The sequence below is a fragment of the Grampus griseus genome, assembly GCF_964374135.1.
Source record: "Grampus griseus genome assembly, chromosome: 6".
Taxonomy (NCBI): domain Eukaryota; kingdom Metazoa; phylum Chordata; class Mammalia; order Artiodactyla; family Delphinidae; genus Grampus; species Grampus griseus.
In genome coordinates this window covers 63,254,437-63,276,596 of record NC_139000.1, presented here as the reverse complement: position 1 = coordinate 63,276,596, position 22,160 = coordinate 63,254,437, and the positions used below count along the sequence as shown (strand labels likewise).

At 41.2% G+C, this 22,160-nt stretch overlaps 1 long non-coding RNA gene across 1 annotated transcript in view; it reads right to left on the bottom strand.

Moving 5' to 3' along the window:
- The window catches only part of LOC309824299, a 58,655-nt gene extending 36,846 nt beyond the window's left edge, over window positions 1–21,809 (bottom strand). The window contains exon 1 of the long non-coding RNA XR_014296906.1: window positions 21,422–21,809. This is a non-coding gene — a long non-coding RNA (uncharacterized lncRNA). The remainder of the gene's footprint in view (window positions 1–21,421) is intronic.
- Between the last annotated feature and the right edge of the window lie 351 nt (window positions 21,810–22,160).

Genomic DNA, 22,160 nt, shown 5'->3' with positions numbered 1-22,160 from the left:
GTGGGATGCTTGTCCTGAACAACAATAATAATCATAACAACAATAATAACAGTAATAATATCCAACACTTACTGAGTGCCGACAGTATGCCAGATAAGGTTCTAAGTGATTTACATGGAAGCAATTTTTATCCCTAAAATCATGGTGCAGCTCTCTCAGGCTCTCTAAAGATTCTGACTGCAGCCTTGCTATGGTTCTTGGATTTCTAGGTGTGAGCAGACTTCTGAGTTCAAGGGAAAAGGAGGAGTATAAAGAGAAGTGGGCATTTAAAGTGTGCTCTGTGCTCTTTCCTCAGGCTGCAGAGCAAAATCTTTCACCTTTAATTTTTCCTGTCCCCAACCTGCCTATTATCCTTTTCTTTCATTAGGGAATTGCTGGATAAATGTGGTTGATGAGATAGGTAGAAAAATCTTACAAAAGCAAAGGGTGGAAGGGAGGGAGGGAGGGAGGAGAGAAGAAGGAAGGAGGGAGAGAGAAAGAAAACTAAAATGTATTGCCTCCCTTCCAGAAGTCCTGCAGTAGCAGAAGGTGCAGAGCTAGGTACATTTCACAGGCTCTCTTGTTTAACCTTCACACATCTAATTCTCACAGTGGTTTTCTCGCATAGTTTTCAGCCCTCACTTCCATTAACGAAAGAAAAGACTCAGAGAGGTTGGGTCACTGGCTTTGAACACACAGCTGATAAGTTGAGTGAGGTTCACACTCCGGTTGGTTTACTCCTAAATGCATGTCCTTTTCAACCACAAGTACAGATTTTTTCCTTTCTTTCACTTTAGCCCTGCCCAGCTAATGACAACATACAGCCACACATAGAGAGCCAGAAGGTAGAAATATTAAGAGGGGAATAAACACTGAAGAGCAGAGGGTTAAAGGGAAAGTAGCCAGCACACACATCCACTGCCCAATTCAATCTGATTGAATTATTTATAATTATATTTTGAAATTAGGAAAAATGGAATTTGCAAACAAGAAAGGCTTCAAGACAATGGAACCCATAATAACGTGGATTTGACCTTGAGGGAATTTGGCAGACAGCATTAGTGTCTGAGACGAAAGCAAACTGAAAAGAAAAACATTTGAATGCTATAAAAGCCAAGATTCTTCTTGGCAAATGTGGAAGCCCAGGGCCAGAAGGATGCCAAAGGTCTTCAAAATTATATCAGAGGAGCTTCAGGAAGCTGGAAACATGTGGCCTGGGCATGCAGCTGCCCCCTGGGGCCCACCACAAACCTCACTATGCAATGGGGCTCCAAATGCCAACTTAGGGTTAGTGCCAGGAACTGAACTTTTAAAAAGGATGAGATATACATTTCAGAGTCGATGCATAAAAGGTATAGTTCAAAGAATAAATATAAACAACAACGTAAACGTGACCCAAGTCAAGAAAGACAATATTGCCTGGACCTCAGAAGTCTCCTCCCTATCGTCTCCCTCTCCTGAGAGGTAACCAATATCCTGATGTTTCTTATGATCATTTCCTTGCTTCTAATTTTTTTATTTTAGTTTCAATGCTTATGTGGGCCTTTTTTTTTTTTTTTGCGGTACGCGGGCCTCTCACTGCTGTGGCCTCTCCGGTTGCGGAGCACAGGCTCCGGACGCGCAGGCTCAGTGGCCATGGCTCACGGGCCCAGCCGCTCCGCGGCATGTGGGATCTTCCCGGACCAGGGCACGAACCCGCATCCCCTGCATCGGCAGGCGGACTCTCAACCACTGCGCCACCAGGGAAGCCCTGTGGGCCTATTTTTGAACTTTATATAAATAAAATCATACTGTGTATACTCTTTTGTGACTTGCTTCTTTCTTTCAATCATACGTTGTGGATAAATACACAACACTGTATTTAACCATTCTACCTTTGTGGGGACTTTTGGTTTGTCTCCAGTTTGGAGCATTCACGAACTGTTCTGATGTGAACTTCCTGTCCACCTCGCCTACTGCACATGTGCAGGACTTTCCCCAAGGAGGGGCCAGAAATCTACCACCCACAGGCTAAGTAGAACCCACTGCTTGTTCTTGTATGGCCTTGGAGCCAAGAAAGGTTTTCACGTTTTCAAATGATTAAGAGGAAAAATCTCATGATATGTAAAAATGATACTACATTCAAATGCAGCGTTCAGAAATACAGTTTTCTTGAAGCACACCTGGGCTCACTCTTTACATATCATCTATGGCTGCTTTCCTCTGACATGGACAGAGACGAGCAGGTGAGTCAGAGACTTGTACGGCCCGCAGAGCCTACAATCTGGATTGGCTACAGAGTATTTCGTTTATAATGAAAATTCAGGGCCTCGTTTAAAGAAAAAAGCTATCGAGAGTTTCAACATGGGGACAGCAGAGCATGCAACCAAGCACAGAACCTTTCTTAGCATGTGAGACTGTGCAGATGCATGGGTCCAAGCCCGGGAAGTTGGCGCCCTCTAAAACATCTGGTCCTTTACAGAAAAGGTTTTGTGACCCTGTTCTGAAGCATATGCCTAGAAGGGAAATTACAAGGATCTTAGATAAAATGAGAGGCTGTATGCAAAACAGCTGGCGCAATGCTGGGTCACTTCTAAGAATTACTATGAATCGGAGGTGCCCTTCCCGCTCACCTTCCACCTGGGCTTTCCCACCCCCTTGCTCCAAGTAAGAAGAGTGTCTGTCTGAGTGGATTCAAGGTCCCTTAGCGAAAACTTGTTAAAAAACAAGCAAAACAAAACACCAGAAGAGTACATCAACAGAAGAGTTCATCAAAACACAACATTAGGGCTTCCCTGGTGGCACAGTGGTTGAGAATCTGCCTGCCGATGCAGGGGTCACGGGTTTGTGCCCCGGTCTGGGAGGATCCCACATGCTGTGGAGCGGCTGGGCCCGTGAGCCATGGCCGCTGAGCCTGCGTGTCCGGAGCCTGTGCTCCGCAACGGGAGGGGCCACAACAGTGAGAGGCCCGCGTACTGCAAAAAAAAAAAAAAAAAAAAAAAGAACTAGAGTAACATGTTCTAGTGAAAATCCAAGAATTTAGAAAATCTTTTAAAAAAAAATGACAACATTAACAAAGAACAAATTTAGAGAACTAACACTACTTGATTTCAAGTGTTATTATAATGCTATAGTAACTAAGACACGGTGTTATTGGCATCAAGAGAGACAAATGGATCAATGAAATAGAATAGAGAGTCCGGAAAATAGACCCATACATATAAGGACAACTGACTTTTGATAAAAGTATAAAGGGAATTCAGTGGAGAAAAAAAATAGTCTTTTCAATAAATGGTACTGACAGAATTGTATATCCATATGGGAAAAAATGAATTTCAACCCATACCTTACACAATATACAAAATTTACCTCGAAATGGACCTCAACATAAAGCATAAAACTGTAAAAATTCCAAAAGGAATAAAGAGAAAAATCTTAGTGATTTTGGATTAAGCAAAATGTCTTTGATGAAACTAAAAGCAGTATCCATAATTTTGACTTCCTCACGATTTTAACATTCTAGTCTTCAAAAGACACAGTTAAGAGACTGAAAAGCAAAGCTACGGTCTGGGAGAAAATCTTGCAAATCAAATATCTGATAAAGGACTTGTATCTACAATATACAAAAAAACTTTAATAACTCAACAATAAGAAAATAAACAGGGCTTCCCTGGTGGCGCAGTGGTTAAGAATCCACCTGCCAATGCAGGGGACATGGGTTCGAGCCCTGGTCCAGGAAGATCCCACATGCCGTGGAGCAACTAAGCCCGTGTGCCACGAGCCTGTGCTCTAGAGCCCACGAGCCACAACTGCTGAGGCCCACGCGCCTAGAGCCTGTGCTCCGCAACAAGAGAAGCCACTGCAATGAGAAGCCCGTGCACCACAACAAAGAGTAGCCCCTGCTCGCCACAACTAGAGAAAGCCCACGTGCAGCAACGAAGACCCAACGCAGCCAAAAATAATTAATTGATTAAAAAAGAAAGAAAGAAAAGAAACAGCTCAGTTTTTTAAATGGGCTAAAGATTTTGAACACTTTACCAGAGAAGATATAAGAATGGCTAATACACACATGAAAAGATGTTCAACACAATTTACCATTAGAGAAACAAATGTTCAGATGATAATGGACCACATTACGTACCTATTAGAATGGCTAAGGCGAAAAGACTTGATCATACTAAGTTGGTGAGGATGTGGAGGAACTGGAACTCTCATACGTTGCTGATGGAATTGTAAATGGTACAGCCACTGTGGATAACTGTTTGACAGTTCCTTAAAAAGTTGACCCTTTAGGGGCTTCTCTGGTGGTGCAGTGGTTGAGAGTCCGCCTGCCGATGCAGGGGACGTGGGTTTGTGTCCCGGTCTGGAAAGATCCCACATGCTGCGGAGAGGCTAGGCTCGTGAGCCATGGCCGCTGAGCCTGCGCGTCCGGAGCCTGTGCCCCGCAATGGGAGAGGCCACAACAGTGAGAGGCCCACGTACGCAAAAAAAAAAAAAAAAAAAAAAAGTTGACCCTTTAAAGAGATATCTACCACATGCCCGGAAATTTCATTCCTAGGTATTTACCTGAGAGAAGTAGAAGTCTACGTCCATACAAAGTCTAGTACACAAATGTACATAGCAGCTTTATTTGTAATAGCCCCAAACTGGAAGCATTCTAATTGCCCATCAACAGGTGATGGATAAATTGTGATATAACATACAATAGAACACCACTCAGTAATAAAAAGAGATGAACTATTGATACACATAACAACATGCATAAATGTCAAAATATACTGAATGACAGAAGTCAGATGAAAAAGAATACAAGCTGAATAATTTCATTTACATAAAATTCTAGAACATACAAACCAAGTTATAATGACAGAAGCAGATCAATTCTTGCAGGGGACGGAAGGCAGGAGAGAGGGGTTACCATGAGGCACAGAAAATCTTTTGGAGGTGATTGAAACGGTTCCTATCTTGAATGAGGTATAGTTTCAGGAGTTTACTCATACAGTAAAACTCAACAAATTGTACACTTCAAATATGTTCAGTTTATTATATGGAAATTATTCCTTAATACAGTTTTAAAAAAAAACTCACAAAATTTTTACAACGTTAAATGAGTGAAATTGCAAGTCACAAAATGGGAAGAGAATCTGCAACAGATAGCAGTGGCAAGAGTCTCATATCCAGAATGTGTAAAGAACTCCTACGAATCAGTAAGGGGAAAAAAAAAAACCAAAAACCAACAGGAGAGCCCAACAGAAATGGGTAAAATATTCGAACAGACATTTCACAAAAGAGAATATCCAAGTGGCCAATAATGGACTTTCCCAGCGGTCCAGTGATTAGGACTATGTGCTTTCACTGCAGGGGGCGTGGGTTCGATCCCTGGTCGGGGAACTAAGATCCTGCATACTGCGCGGCCAAAAAAAAAAAGGCCAATAAACAGGTGAAAAGCAGCTTAACCTCATTAGTCAACTAGAAAATACAAATTAAAACCACAGTGAGATATTACTATAATCCAGAAATAAAAAAGACCGATTATACAAAGTGTTGGGGAAAATGTAAAACAACTAAATCTCTCCTACACTGCTGGTGGGAGTGTAAATTAGTACAATCACTTTGGAAATTTATCTAGCATTATCTACTAAAATTGTTCATAGGCTACTTCATAACCCAGAAATTCTTCTAGGTTTATGCCCAAGAGAATGCATACATACATACACTGGAAGACATGTGGAAGAATGCTTCTATTCCCTTTATTTGTACTGGCTCCAAACTGGAAAAGACCCAGTGATTGTCAAGTATACAATAGATAAACCGTGTTGTATGCATACAATAGAATTCCATACTGCAATGTGGAAAAACAAAACAACTTTGTTTTTTCCAACAGGAGGAAGAACTCTTACATGAAATGTTGAACAAAACCGTTCAGAAGTAAAAGAGTGAATATTATATGCTTCCCTTTATATAAAATTCAAAAACAGACAATACAATTTTGTATTGTTAGAAATCAGGTTAGTGGTTATCTTTGGGAAGGATGGTGGGAGTAGTAATTGGCAGAGAATGGAGAATGGGATGTGGTTTCTGGATTGCCAGTAATTTTCCATTTCTTAATATGGATGCTGGTGACATGGGTTATTCGCCTAGCTATAAACTTATGATGTGAACTTTTCTACATGCCTATTGTAGAGAAGTTTGTGCTTTTCCTTGCTGTATAACATTCCTTCATATGAGTGGACGATAGTTTATTTTTTTAAAGCCAGGAAGAGAGACAGAGGGGGTAGTCACTTAGGTCTCCTCCCTTAGGGATCCAAAGAATGAAGCCAAGGCTGCTGAAGTGCCTCTTTTCTCTTTAGTGACTAAGTCTTGATGGCCTTTAGTGTCACTCTGTAGTTGTGCTAAGGTTGCCCACACTTACGGCTTCCTGTTTGGGAGTTGGGGGACGTAGAATGAGCCCTGCAGGAAAGGAGGAAAGATTTTAAAGTTGGGCAAAAAGCCACTCTATTGCGGGGAGGAGCATGCGGAGGAGAGGAAAAAGTTTGCATAAAATTGGTGGTTAAGAGCCAGACTACGTAAGTTCAAATCCTACCTCTGAAACTTGGAAGCTATTGAGCTTGGGTAAGTTATTTACTCTCTCTCTACCCTAATTTTCTCATCTGTAAAGTGGAAACAATATTGTAGCTGTTCTTATAGGATGGTTAAGAAGATTAAATGAGTTAAGGGGCTTAATAAATGCTACAGTGCGTAAATGAACATACGTCAGCTTGAAAAGAAAAACATGACCCTAAGTATTCAGACTTGCAGGCTGCTGCAAAGGAGAGCCCAGGGTGGTTCTAGCTCAGCTGCCAAAGCTCTACAGCCCCCAGAGGCTGCTCCCATCCCCCATCTTCGCTAGATGCCCCTGATTGACTGTATGTAGCGAAAAGCTTTGCACACTTCTCTTTCTTTCTTTTGATAAACAGTTTCCTTCAAGGTTTCCAGAATTCTCAGACCCCCTCTTTGACCTTACAGGGAAGCCTAGCAGGCGTATGAATTTGGAACACCACCACACAAACTCTCTATCTCTGTTCACTCCCCTCCCCCCCCATTCCAGGTCTCTTTCCTCTGTGCTAGAAAATTGTTTGGTTTGTTCACACTCTGTCTCCTGGACATAGCAGGTGCTCATTTGTTGCCTATAGAGTTACATCATCTTATTCAGTCGATGAATGACACTGTATATGTGGATGGGTTCTGGGGTGTTCTCAGTTTTTATAATATGGGTAGCATCATTCTATGCCTGTCACTAAACCAGCCCTTTGGAAACTGTGACAACAGTAGTGCCCTTTGTCCCACGTTGAGCCAGGACCCGCTGTAGGGTAGGCAGTCCATAAATGTGTAGGAAGGGGCACTTGCTTAAGATGCTATTATTTTTTGCACATTTCTAGAGGGTGCCGAGGAGTAAACTTGAGATAGAAACTGCGTCCCATAAACTTCAACCCACACCACACCGTCTTTTCAATCCATCTCCCCTAGCATCAGGGAACTAGGGACATCACTCTTGATTTTTCAAGTATAATTGCAAATAAATGCTATACACGAGCCCCAGTGGCACTCAGAGGGGCGCTGGGGTCCGGTCATTGTCACAGACTCTGTTAACCCCTGTTTATCACCTCTCACCACATTGGAAGCACAAGGACAGAGACAAATAATAATCTGATAGTCAGATTCAGGAAATACTTATTGAGAAAGGACTAAATTTCAGACACTTTTCTACATATCCTGACAAAGAATATTTTTTGATCCTCAAACAACAACCCTGATGCGCGTATTATTTTCTTATGCTGTTTTTGAAGGTGAGGAAACCTTGGCTAAGAATTATTATGTGCCTTGCCCAGAAACACGTAGCTTTTAGGTGGCTAAGTCAGGATTTGAACCCAAAACCCAGGTGCCTCTAAGTCCAACTCTAAATCCTCTATTCCGTTACCTTCAGAACACTCTGGAGAATGAAAATCATCTTGTTACATTGTGTCATGCCTTGTTTTCAACCCAAACTGGTTTACCCAGCTTGATAAGTTCTTTAATCACCACAGTGTATTGAGTGAATCAAGGATATATCCAAAACTCAAATCCCACATTTAAAGGAGGAAGATCTATCCCATCAATAATATTAAAAGAATGTACCTGGGGTTCTAAAGGCAATTTCAAAAGACCAGTGATAAAAATGCTTTAAGGAATACTTGTGAAGCCTCCCAAGGCAACACCTGTGACGGGGCCACACTCACCTAGATGGTTACACACTTGCCCTGTGCTCTTGCTGCATGTACTGGTCTGCTATCGCCACAGGCTTTGGAATTAGAAAGACTGAGATTAGGAGCACTGTGACCTTCTGTTGGTGACTTAACCTCCCCTTGCCTCAGGCTCTGCATCTTTAATAGAGCTGAGATAGGGCTTCCCTGGTGGCGCAGTGGTTGAGAGTCCGCCTGCCGATGCAGGGGACGCGGGTTCATGCCCTGGTCCGGGAAGATCCCACATGCCGCGGAGCGGCTGGGCCCGTGAGCCATGGCCGCTGAGCCTGCGCATATGGAGCCTGTGCTCCGCAACGGGAGAGGCCACAACAGTGAGAGGCCCGCGTACGGCAAAAAAAAAAATTGATAATATATGTGACATTCGGAGCAGAGAGCAGAGCCATAGTTAGACCTCTCAGTATATGGTAAATATTAGCACTTGTCATGACACTCATTTTAACCTAACATGGAAAACCATCACCCTAAGGGAGACCTTGCTTAACTTAGGTGCTGCCATTGGCCATAGTAGAGGAGAAGATCCAGTTTGTAGATACTCATTTAAAATGCTCCAGAAGAAATGTGCATATCTGGTCCTCAGGGAAAGGGAAACGGGGCACAGAGGGTCTGGGCTCCTTAGTGCTGCTCAACTAAGGTGGTGCTTTGGCCAGAATGAGAGCCATTAAGGCTGCTTCTGATTTATCCCCCGCCCCCTCCACTTTTCCCCTTTGGTATAAATTAGGAGGTTGGGATTAACATATACACACTACTAGATAGAAAATAATCAACAAGGACCTACTGTATAGCACAGGGAACTCTACTCAATACTCTGTAATAACCTGTATGGGATAAGAATCTGAAAAAGAATGGATATATGTATATGTATAACTGAGTCACTTTGCCGTACGCCTGAAACTAACACACCATTGTAAATCAACTATACTCCAATAAAAAATAGAAATTAAAAACAAAAAAGACCGCTTCTGTGAATGAGCCTAGAGCCTGATTGAATATGGACCACTTCTGTGCCTGCCAAGAGAGTAACTGTAGACTCAACGAGTACATAATGCAGGAGCTTCTCAATTATTTACTGTGTTGACTCCATGACGTGGTCTGTGTGTTCTCAGGTCCTTCTCCATTTGGGAACAGAACCTAGAGAGTAGGTGTTCCGTCTGGAGAACAAAGCACTACAAGCAAGTGCAAACTGCATGGGACACTTAATGGCAATCCAACACAGTGGTTACTGACATCAAGTCCCACTTTCTAGGCAAATTTCTAAGAATTGCCCACATAGATATAGAGACCAGGCATTCTTAGATGGTCTACATTTTTATCATTTGTCATAAAGCCCATTTATTAAACCACAGCTAACAATGAATCATTTTTTAAAACTTTTGTACAACTTTCCCAAAATCTTAAATTCATTTAAAAAAGATTCTTGTTGGCACCATGTGTCCTGGTTTAACATTCCGAAAATACAGTCTCTGTACAGATATGGGAGTTTTATATTTTCTAGGACAGTGGTTGTCTGCTAGGGTGTTGGTAGATCATCACGCCTCTATGAGGTAGGTCTGATAAGAATATCATAAAGTTTTTTATTTTACTTTTTAATTAGGTAGTTCCTTTATCCACAGCAGCAGATCGGATGTTATCTCCATAAAGTGATGAGCTTCCTTCACTTGCATTCTGATATTTTGTTTTTAATGAGAGAAAGGAGTCACTGTGAGCACGGCCAGGATTTATGGGCGTATAGGTGTCTGGCTTATGGACATCAAATGTTAATTATGACCTGGAGCAAAAAGGTCGTGGGTGGCTAACCTGGGACATTTCAGTCTGTGAAGGAGGTTGTGGTCAAGGCAGTTCTAGTGAGGTTATCGGACTGGCTCCCAGAACCTCACTTCCCCACACGCTCGGAAATAAACGTGAATACACGTGGTGCTTGTTTAGAGTCTTGTAAAAGAGTCAGCCTCTTTTACAATGTGGGCAATGCTAACATTTAGCTTAGTAGCCCTAAGTAAGTCACTTTACCCCTCTGAAACTTGTTTTCCCGTTTTCATCTACAAGAAGAGCATTTGGCGTAGATCAGGGTTGTAAACTCGGGGAAAGAAGAGGCGAGTTGGTAACCGGTGTAATGGGACAGGGAGTAATCGGGACTGTGGAGACCAAGCCCCATCTAACAGGGGCAGCAGCTGCTCTCCTCCAGCCTGTGTGCAACACTCGTCCCCAAAGTGTCTCCCCTCCCACTTTTTCAAAAGCAGCAGGATATCTGGATTTTCAAGTAAAATATCCCAATTTTAACATGTTGACAGTGAAATCCAACATTCAAAATATGACAGGGCAATACACAGGATGTTGCCAGTTTTGTTTCTTTATCTCTTGTCTAGCAGTCCCAAAGTCTCTTCTAGTTCTAACATTTTAAATTTTGTGTCCTTTCACTAATGTCAATAATGTAAATAAGTGGAAATGTACAAAACAAAATTCTATCCACCTTAAGATTTTAACCATGCAAATAGTTTATGTGTGTGTAAGTAAATACTGGATTGGAATATGTGCAAACAAAACAAATGTATAGGTGATGGGACTGTAGGTGGATGTCCTTTATATTTGTTAATTTTCACTTAAAATATCTCTGCTCTTTTTTTTGTTGTTTGTATAACAGAAAAGAAAAAGATAAAAGAAATATTAAGGGCAGCTCAGAATGGTAGCAGACATGAGGAGAAAAAGGGAGAGGGATATTAGGTATGTTCTGGAAACTTCTATTTCTGTCCTGACCTCTGTATTTGCTTGTCAACCATGCTTAAACAATAATTTGTTAAAAAGCAGGCAGTATTAGTTGCACATAGGTAAACTCTTTGTGCCTGAAATTTCCCACTTCACACTGTGCTTTCTCCCCGTCGCCCCGTCATTTATAAAAATACGTCCCACCTCATGAAGTATAGTGGTATCAAAAGTTTCCCAACTTTGTTAGTTTGGCTTCTGAATATATTATAGAAGGCTTTTTTTGTTTTTTTTTTTGCTTTTTCTGGGTGGTGGGGTGGGAAGGGTAACTTATTGTCCGTAATTACATTTTCCTTTGCTTTCTATCAACACTGGTTTCATTCTATAAATCCACATCAACTACCCGTAAAGTGAGCAGAAAACCGAACGTTGTTATTTAATGTATTTATCTGAAGGCTTCCAAGATACCTTGGGAAGGTTACTTTCTTATAAACAAATTTAGAGGAGAATATTAGCACAAAGGAATGGAAGGCCTTTTTATCATAAATGCAGAAATTCTTAAAAATCTACCCATCCTTGCAGCGTAGTGTCCAGCCCCGTTACTAAACATGTGATGCATGTTTGTAGAAAGAGTGCATTTTTCCTCTACTCCTTGGACTGCATCTAGGCCTTCTTAGTTGGGGAATATATCCACAAAAATGTGGTTATTGATCTTCCTTAGTAGTGGGCAAATTAAAATAATACCACCATGATCTAGATATGTCAAGAAGAATCTTTGACACTGAGGACAGTCAGCCCCAGGATGTGGATGTAGGGGACTTGAGTTTCACTTTCTCATTGAAAATGGCCCACTGAGCAAAAAGCAGGATGGTCCTTTGCCAGCACTGTAGTGAAGGATCAGTAGACTGTCTAGCGCTTTCTTGCATCCTGTTGCCTCACTGATTTCTGGATTGCCAGATGCTTCTGTTTTTTGAAAATGGTTAAAAAAATACCTTAGTGATTCTGTTGTTTCAGAAACCTTACATATGGCACAAAATATCCTGAAAAGTTTTTGAGAAAACACTTGCTTTTTCTTTGCTCAATTTAATCATCATTGCAGCTTAACTTCATTCAAACTTATTGTTTTCTTTTCATGGATATTTTGATGGTTAAAATTTGAAGGTTATATAAAAGTAAGCAAGTTATGAAGATTTAATTGCTCATAGTTTTTTGTGTCTTTTTTTTTAAACTAAGTCTTAAAAACATATGCCGGCTAAGAAAGGTTGAGAATTTAACCTTGAAATTGAGAATTCATAACAATTGAGATAAAAATGATCTTTTTTTGAAGCTGGGAGATATCCTTGATTTATCACCATTGAATCAGAGAACAGATTTTTCACACACTGAGTCATAACTAGAGGCTTGTTTTTTTCCCCTTGGGTAAACCACCTTAACCTGCCCTTGAAAACCTCTGGTTCATGTACAGAATGAGTCTGAGTCTGTCTCTATTTAGCCTGTGAAATTTACCAAGACCATAGCCTGGGGCTGAGGAGGCTGTGAGCCATACCACCACCTCAGATTTTTGATGACACTACAGGCCACTTGATATTTATTATGTTAGCAGATGTCATCAGATATATGTGTGCACAGGTGCAGCGTGCAGTTAGTGAAAGAAGGAACACTGCATGTGTATATTTATTTTTGTACCCATACTCTCAATGGTTAGAAAGTGACCTGGTGTGCCTGTCCTGGGCAGTGTGGAGTTTTGACCCCATTGCAAGGGCTTATCTGGTAATCTCTTGAAGTCTTTTCCACAAATATAATTCTGTGTGATGAGCAACTATGTCTCGTGGCAAAGACACTGTTTATTTTCCCAGTCAATGTCTAAAGAAGAGGCATAACGGATTATAGCTAAAGACGGCTGTAACCAATAAAAATAGTCACCAGAGGTTGTTATTTATACTTGGGTATCCCTCTTACACAACAATATTCTAGATATCCATTCTCCTCTCCTCAATAAAACTTGTATGGAGACAGCTCTCAGCTATGGAATGCCAACAAAATGCCAGAAGTTGGCACTTTATACAATAAATGTCCTAATTTAAGCCTCTCTAAATATTTTTAAAATAATTAAGAAATAATTGAAACTATTTCCCAGGGGTAATATTTAATACGAATGTTTACACAGGTTTATATCTTACATAGTTTTAATTCTAAAATGTAATCATTCAATTGTTTTAAAAGATGGTATTGTGTTTTATTTAGTATTGAGTTCTAAATATTCCATGTTTATTACGTACACTGTTTGCACAAATGCTAGTACAATAATGGACTAAATAAAATAATTTAATAAATTAGTGTGTACCCTTTAATCATAAAAATAATAGAAATAAAAACACACCTCCTATATTTTTGAGAAATAGAGAAATAAGACAAAATAAAAACCTTCGGGGTAATGACTGAAAATTACTGGTTGAGATGGGGTAGAGGAATTACTTAATTATTACATAAAGCATTGTAATACTGCATGCCTTTTAGAAATATATTGTGATTATTCTCAAAGATAAACACACGCAGATGTTGCTTGTACACTAAAAAATTCTTAATTTGAAAAAAAACAGAGAAACTGCTTTACCAGTTAATTGGCTTTAGGAAAAAAACAAAAAATCTAAAGTTTCAGTGTAGTGGAGAATCTTCTAGTTCTAAGGAATGAATTGTGCCTGTAACTAAAGGCAGAAAAAAATTAGCTTTTCTACTGGAATCACTTCAGTTAGATGTATCAGAAGGCCAAAATGCCTAAGTAACGTTAGATACTCCTTATTTTTTTAAAACGAATAATTAGTTATAATTTATAAAAAGTTGAATATAAAAAGATACTGAAATTTAAGTACATTAAGAAAGGCTTCTAACCAAGATAATTTTAATAGAAGCATCTATTTTAAAACACTCCTGAATTGAATTTCTACATATTTATTTATGTCAAAAAATGTGAAAACTGGAAAATCAACCAGTGTTGTAGACTAGAAGACCATGATCATTAGCCAATTAAAAGATTTAGGAGCAACAACCCGCTGAGGTGACTACAAATTAGTGAGACCGATTTCTATAGGACGTGTTGAAAATTAATCTCCTTATTTTATAAAATTTGGATATCATTTAATTATAATCTGTGTACGTATTTGACAGAAGAGTGATCGGTATACATACGAATGAGTACTCTTGTAAGCTTCACATGTCAAAAGAAACAAATGACACTCAAATAAAAAAAGATAATCTATGAAACGCTGAACATAAGATACAATGGTACATTCTATTACTAAGTAATATACTTAGGAAGAAATTCTTTGACAGGTGACACTAAATCTAGATTCATTCAAGTCATCACCAGAAGCACAGGAAATCCTTCCCTTTCCCCTTTCCTGTTCCTTTTCCCATTTCGTGTCTTAGGATATTTCCTAAAGAAAACTGGATTCTCTCTGTAATGTCATTTCTCCTTTGCATGAAATAGATGTTGGGAAGGATTGGTAACTCTGCTATGGACTTCAAATAATTATGAGAAGAAGCTTTCTGAGGCACACTTGTAAAAGTCTTAGAATTTGATAACATTGCTCACTTAAACACTCCCTCCACCACCCTAAATAATATATTTTAGTTTAGCCATATTGAATTTTCATATTTTATATTTGATTCGTTAGTGCTAAATGTGATTTACTGAACCATGAAACTACTATTAGGAAATCCTAGAATGGAAACAGATCTGTTTGTTACCCACTTGAATTGACTGCCTGGGTATACTGAATTAGAGCTATACTAGCTGAGTGGTTAAAATTACCTAACTTGGAACAAGATAGATGTTAAAAATTAATTTTCCTTGGGAAGTTATAGCTAAATGTGGAGATACATACATACGTGTGTGTGTGTGTGTCCCCATCCTTCATCTCCCTCCCAAAGCTATATAGATATACACTTGTTACTTTTTTTCTGAAGGGAAATTGGGAACTGGTAATAACCCATTTTAAAGTTCGGCATTTTCTAAAGCTCACTTGGGTCAATCCAATTCTCAGTTTTGCACTTATCGTTGAAATGAGATATGTATACTATTCACAAACATCTACATAATATGTACATATTATATGTATGTAATATATGCATGTATACATGTGTGTGTGCCCACGCCGGTACAGGAGAAAAAAACTTTTTATTTTTGGATAATGAGGCCAAAATGTCTTCTTTGTTTTATAATGCGTGTTGTAGGAACAAAGAACCTGAACAATGTTGTTTAAGTTCTCTTGGACTTTGAGGGTAAATATAATTGGGATTAAAACACTGACATGCTCACATTTAGTAGAAAGATAAGAACAATTCATTGGGAGCTATTCCGGTCCCACTGGTAATCACATAATTGAACAGGGTTTTTAGAGGATATTTGAAGCTATTGTTGCCTGTTGTGCAATTACATAATTAGTCAGGATCTCTGTAATAAAATCTTTTCTAAACACATGTGGGTTAGTACTAAGTAAATTTAGGGCGAGTGCTATATTTTTACATTTAATACTTCAGTTTTAAATCAGAGCTATATAACAACTTGGTTTAAACGTTAAACATTATGTTACCACACCACAGATGCTTAAAATGCAAATGACTGGATTACTTGCAAACTAAGCAAAAAACCTACATATATTTAAGTTTAAAAAATATTAATCAAAACCGCTTTATGAACATGAGCCCGCTACCACATCTCATATAGAGTGTTTACTTCTTGGGGACCCAGGGGTTGCATATTTCTTTGGGGCTGATTATTTCTTCCACCTACCCCTGAATTATTGACAGTCACATGCATGCCTATAAATGATAACGCTACGCAGTGAGGTACATTTCAGAACTCCTTTTACACCCAAACAAACGTGGCCTGGCGAAGGGGACCGAAAACGTGGCGGCTAGTAGGGAAGAGCACCAATCCCGTGCTCGTTATTATCATTTGGTGATGAGTCTCCCGCGGCTGCTCCGCCCGGCTCAGCTCTCGCGCACGCCCGCGGGGAGGCCCCCGAGCGCGGTAGCACAAAGGCGCGCGGAGCCCGGCAGCCCCGCAGGCAGGCGGCGCCGCACTCCCTCGCCGCGCTCCGGCCCCGCCCGGGCGGCACAAAGAGCTGAGCCGCCACTCGCGAGGGGCCCCCGCGCCGGGCAGCCCGCCACACCCACTCGGGCCCGCTCCCGCCTCCACCGCCTCGGGCGCCCTGATGAATATGCATCGCCGCGCTCCCGCCCCCGGCTCCTCCTTTTGGTTTCCTTCCCGCCGCCAGGCGGAAGCGAAGAGCCGCGCTTCCCGCGCGCCTGGCCGGTCGGGGCGGGGCGGGGCGGGGCCGGGCGGGCGGTGGGCCGGAGAAAGAGAAAGCCGGGGAGGCGGCGGTGCCGGCGGCGGAGCGCGGGCGGGGCGCGGAAAGGGTGCGCGGGTGGCCGCGGTCCGGGGTAGCCTCGCCACCGGCCCGGCCGATCCCAGGGCGGGGAAGGGCGAACGCGCGACCCTGCCTCCGCGCCGGCTGCATCTGCCTAGCCCGCTCGGAGCCCGGACGCGGGCGGGGAGGCAGCCCGCAGCCCCAGAGCAGCCCTGCTAAAACAATAAAACCCAGCAAACACGCGCGCGCGCGCGCACACACACACACACACACATACACACACACACCCCACCCCCACTCTGGACGGCTTTCAAGTCTACCTCGAGAAACAGTCTTCTGCAAGTGAGAGGAAGCAAAACTGGATACCCAGACAGGCTGAGGGGCTGCCTGCTTTTAGACTTGACTTTTGCCGCCTTTTCTTCTTTGGGCCAAGAACTGTGGCATTGCAGAAATAATAATTAAAAACAAAAGTAAGAGACTAACTCCTGGATTGCGCTTTAAAATAAAAACTATTAATAAATACAATAAGCGACACCAAAACAACCCTTGAGAAAGTCCACAAATCTGTACCTCAGATACGTGAAGTCAGCGGCCCAGAGTTCTGTTTACAGACTCAACATCTCTTTTATTTAACGTAATAGAATGCGGTGGTATGTGGCTTTGCAATGACTGGCTTTATTTGCTTGTTTGTCCCTTGCATCCCCTTCCATCCCCAGACACAGATTTTTTACTGTTTGTACATTGTAAAGAGACTTTACCTAAATGTCATTTCTTCTTTACAAGTTGGGCCATAGTGTTGGATTTTCAGCCTTAATGCTTTTTTTTTTTTTTAAGCTTTGGCAACTTTAGTGTATATGTCACACTTTTATAGAGACATTGTGAGTCCAAAACAGTGTGAAATGTAGCATTTTTCCTGCTTCAACTCCCTACTCCCCACCCTTCTCCCCCATGATGGAAAAAATTACTGTACAAATGATACTTTAGTTGTACCTTGTAGCCCATTCTCTCTTTTTGGAGCATTTTTCTTCTCTTTAAGGTGAATATGCACAGATTTGTTACATATGCTCACTTAAAAGTGTCTTTATTTAGCTCTGGTGTACTGGAGTTTTTAAAGTCAATCTTCATTTTAAAGTTTAGTTACCCCTAGCCCCTTGTTCCTGAAGTGGCAGGATAGAATTGTTAGCCCTCCTCCCACTCTCCCCCTCCCTTAAAAAAAAAAAAAGATTATGATGGATTTCTTCCTGCTCCTGTTAATAATTTTTTTTCCTGCCCTGCTGTTTTTGCTCTAGGATTTTTTCCCTTCTGCCTAACTGTGTGTGTGTGTCTGTCTCCCTTTTTCCTTGTCCTCTCTTCGCCAGTATGTCTGGAACACATTTTAATGCACAATATCCCATCCATTAAGTTGTGGTTGAATGCGGAGTGTGTGAGGACTTGGCAGCTTTCAGGTTGAAGGGGGCGGGGAAGCCAGTTTCGACTTTGACACAAAATGCCGAAGTGGCGTGATTGGAATTATTATTAGTGCTGTGAACATGGCCTTCTTCTCCTGGAGTTAGTAGAACTGCCGTTGAACTTGAGATGGGACAGACAAGATCTCCAACCCGCTCCCCCAACCAAGTACAGTAGCTGGCAGGGAAAAGGCGCCAAAATACACAAGATTAACTCTAACTTTCTTTGACAGGATCCTATAACACCATCCTTTGTAATTTTAACTTTCCAACGGGCGGGAAAAAGTTAACTAGTGAACCCATACTTGAACAGATATTTAAATCAGCCCTAAAATGGAATAAATCCAGAAAGTCATACACACATGCTTATGTGGTTAGAAAAGAATGCAAATGTAAATAAGCAGGATGAATGTGTGTATCTGACTGGGGAGTTCAAGATTTAATCAAAATGAGAATTAGTGTGACTTTTGAGTATATTTACTGTATGGGGGAGAGCATTGTGAGGCGAAGAAGCTGACCTTTAGGCAGCCTAAGTAAAAACTGCAAAGAGTTGTGAAACACAAAACGTTGTGGTTTCCAGTTTTACATCTGAGGTTTGATGTTTTCATTTAATGGTATGAGAGATGCAGAAAGCTCCAGTGCTGAAAAGTCCCTATTAAATCATATGTGGGCAAAGGTCAATCACTCCAACTCACTGATACACTATACTGCAGATTCCTGCCTAACTGATGGGGAGCACAGGAAAAAGTGCTTGGGCAATAAAAGTATTAGAAGGGTAATTATCGTCCGTGGTTGGGACTGCATTCTTGTGCACTGGCAAAAGGTTTTTACTGGCCCTGATGAATTTTAAAGCTGAGTATTGTTGAAAGCTGTTTTAATAGGAAATTGATTAGCTGAGTGTTTCATACAATAAATGGTGACAGTTTCATTGTTTGATGTCCAAAATAAATTCCTTTTATTCTTTAGTAGACAGAGGCATCCATTTAATTTTAAGATGGTCAGACTGAGCAGCAGTATAATTATTGGTGAATGTAATGTCACGAACATCTGTAACTTTGCTTTCAGAGTTTGTGACATCACACAATTTGACAATATTATTGCTTTGGAATTTATTAACTTACTGTGTATTGTGAAATTTTTTCAGATATATTTCAGAGATAAAGTTTACTTAAATATCAATATATATTTTGTATAGGCCCAACTGTCTTCTATCTTTGTAATTATGCAATTGTTGGCTAAATTTTATTTTGAAAGTTAAAATGCACAGTCCTGTTGTTATGCATTGTTTTGGTTTTGAAACAGAAAGGCAGTTTTCAAGGAAAGAATTAGAGAAAGGGGTGCAGAAAGTTTGAGTTGGTTTGCAACGCACTTTCTACACTTAATGCAGAATGTAAAGACGACTTAGCCATTCTGGATGAAGCTTTCTAAACAGATCTTTAAAACTCATCTGTTTTCATGTCACAGAGGCACATGTAGATGGGTAACAGAAGCCAATTTACATGTAGAAATAAAATGATAGTATAGTTTTACTTTAAAGGTCAGCTATCTTGAAAAAGGACAATAGCTACAACTCTCAAGACTGTATGTGACTCAAAAGAACTCAAAAGAAGACTGTACGTGAAAGTGCCTATAACTTTTCAAGTATTGTGAGTGAAGCAAGGCAATTATTACCATGATTTTCAAAGTTTAAAATAAATCATGCAAAAATTACAGGGCAACTGCTGACATTGTAATCCCGGAAAGCAAATGTCTTCAGAAGTTGGGAATCTCTGTTGATGAACTAGCCTCATTTCTGTACAGAAGTGGAAACCAGCTAATCTTAATGCTGGCCAGTCTGTGTTCAGATTCAGTGGTGGCTTGTTAATGTGCCCGAAATGTAGGCACACTTAGTGGGATGGTATTTTTTTTAAACAGTCGAGTACAGGCATTTCAGCAGCGACATTATTAACAGCGTCATTTTTCTCATTTAGTTTTGTCCTCAGGGGACACCAAACAGCTCCCAGAGGATGGGAAGAAAGTCCACGGTTATTTATTCATTTCAGTGAAAGGCAAAGTGCTGGCAGTGGGGCTTGGGGAAGCTAACCGGTTGTGAATTTTCTAGTACGGAAAAATCACTACCCTAATTTGACAGTAGTAGTTTAAGGGCTGAGAGAGCTGGGCATGATTTTGCAATTCCCATCAAGTGCAGACAATTTCAGTACTTGTTGGTTGTTTATATATGCATTGTTGAGTGGATTTTTGATGTTCTTGCTTGTGGATATAAAATTGTGTTTTACAGGCTACACGTGTATGATTTTTATGGTTCATTTGGAAGAAGAAAAGGTCCCTGGGCATGGTGTAGTGGATACTTGCAGTCTTGCAGGCCTGTTTCCTGGGGGTCAGGAGGTCATCTGTCTCTTTTGTATTTAGTTTAAAATATTGATACTGGCCATGCAGCCAGGGTGTGTGGAATTGTTGAGCCTCCCCTCTAATCACATGCAAGAGCTAAAAAAAAAAAAAAAGTCATCCGCGTGTATTGAAAATGACAGCTTTGTTAAGCTCCAAGAACCTTTCCTTAAACTGCTCAGGATTCACAACCTGTCACTGAATTTCTTTAGAAGGGAGAAGGTTAAAAGAAAATCAATATTAGAAGACCCTTGAGATGTTAAGCTCCTCTCTGGAGGTCAATGAAAGGCTCCAATTGGGTAATACTGCTTACTTTTTCAAATATACAATTGAGTTTTGAAAAATCCAGTCACCTGAAGCACAGACACTCCAGCACTTCTTGAAATTAATAAACTATCTGTCAGAAAAGAAACTTTTCTCTCTATAAGGTGGCAGGGAATAGGTGGTCTAGGGAGGAGGTCTTTAGGGATTCTGAAATATCAGATTTTCCTGTTGCTGCAGAAGCCTTTCACTTCTTTCTTCCAGCCAGATTTTGGGGTGAATGAAATTGACTTGCTTTAACTCTTTCAGTGAGTGAGAGAGAGAAGAAAACAGGCAGTTTAGGAGAGGTAAGTACCAGTCTAAAAAGTGTTTGGCCCACTTTGATAGTATCAGAAGCTTTTCAGAGATACTTTAAAACCACTCTTAATTACCATGGCACAGAAATGCTGGGTAAAAGGGAAAGTGGCTAAAATACCGTATGTACTTTCTCACTTCCTTCTCTCTGCTCTTCTACCTGGAATTTAAAAGACTGGCATTTCTCAAACCACAGATAGTGAAGGGTCCTGCTGAGAGAAGACAGATGTTCCTTCCACACACCCCAATCCATCAGCTCCTCTTTCCAGAAGCCTCTCTTAGAGTTCATCCTGGGAAGACCTGCAGTGGCCTGGGCATTAGCTGTACAAGAAGTAGTGTTCTGGGGGTGGCGGGGGTGGGGGGGTCAGCCATCCCGCCCATGGCTCCAAGGCCTGAGAGGACAGTCAAAGCCATATCAAATGAGCACCCCATAAGCTACTCCGGATGTCTCTGTTGCCCATTCTTTCCTCCCTTTTAGTTTCCCCCTCCTCACCATTACTCCTTTCTTATTTTCCTTTTCCTCAGAAACAGATCCAAACCGCCAACTACCAAGCATCCTCCATGCTCATCCAACTGTGCCCAACCATAAGTGCCCTACAAACAGGGAGCGATTTGAACCCCTCAGTGATAGGCCTGGGAGGCCCCAGACGTCTTCACTTCTCTGGGGTCTTACCTGGGTCTGTCGCTGCTTCTTCACCCCTGGCGCTGCTGCAGCTTTTGTGGCCTCTTCTGTGTAAGAGTTGTCAATTTTTCATTTTTCTTTTTTAAGCTTGTGAGAAACTTTAGGATGCGACCTAGTTTGGGTGGCAAAAGGAAACCGTTTCTGTTGGTAAGGGAAACTAATAAGGGAGGAGGGGTAGCGTTGTCTGCAGACACTTGCCCAGGGCTCAGCACTGGGCCTCTTTTGCTAGGGGACAGCGGCTCGTTCTAGATCTCTGGCTGAACGAAGCGCTCTCTGGGTGCCAGGATTTCACTGGGGGTGGTGTGGTGAGGAGGGAGGGAAGTAGAGAGGGAGGGAGAGAAAGAGAGAGATGGGCGCTTGATTTTTAAAGAGACCTCGAAATAATGGCTTCTGTACGAGTTCAGGCATTCAAAGAGGTGTGTTCAAGGACAGGAGTGCATTCGTGCCAAGGGGAATGTCTTTTATGGTAAATTAACTCCGGTTAAATTGAATATTTGTTCAAAGGGAAACTCCAGTAGTTAAAGCTGGTATTATCAGTAGCGCTTCCCCGCCCCCCTCCCCTCAGACTCTGGTATGAGGGTGAGAAAAGGGATGCAGCATAATGTGCAATACAAAGTGATGCTTTGGGTTTGTGTTTTTTTTTTTTTTTAAATCTAGCATGAGATCGCCTAAAATTTTCTGAGAGAGAAATGAGTATTTATAACGTGGACTGTCACCTCATTTCTTTCAT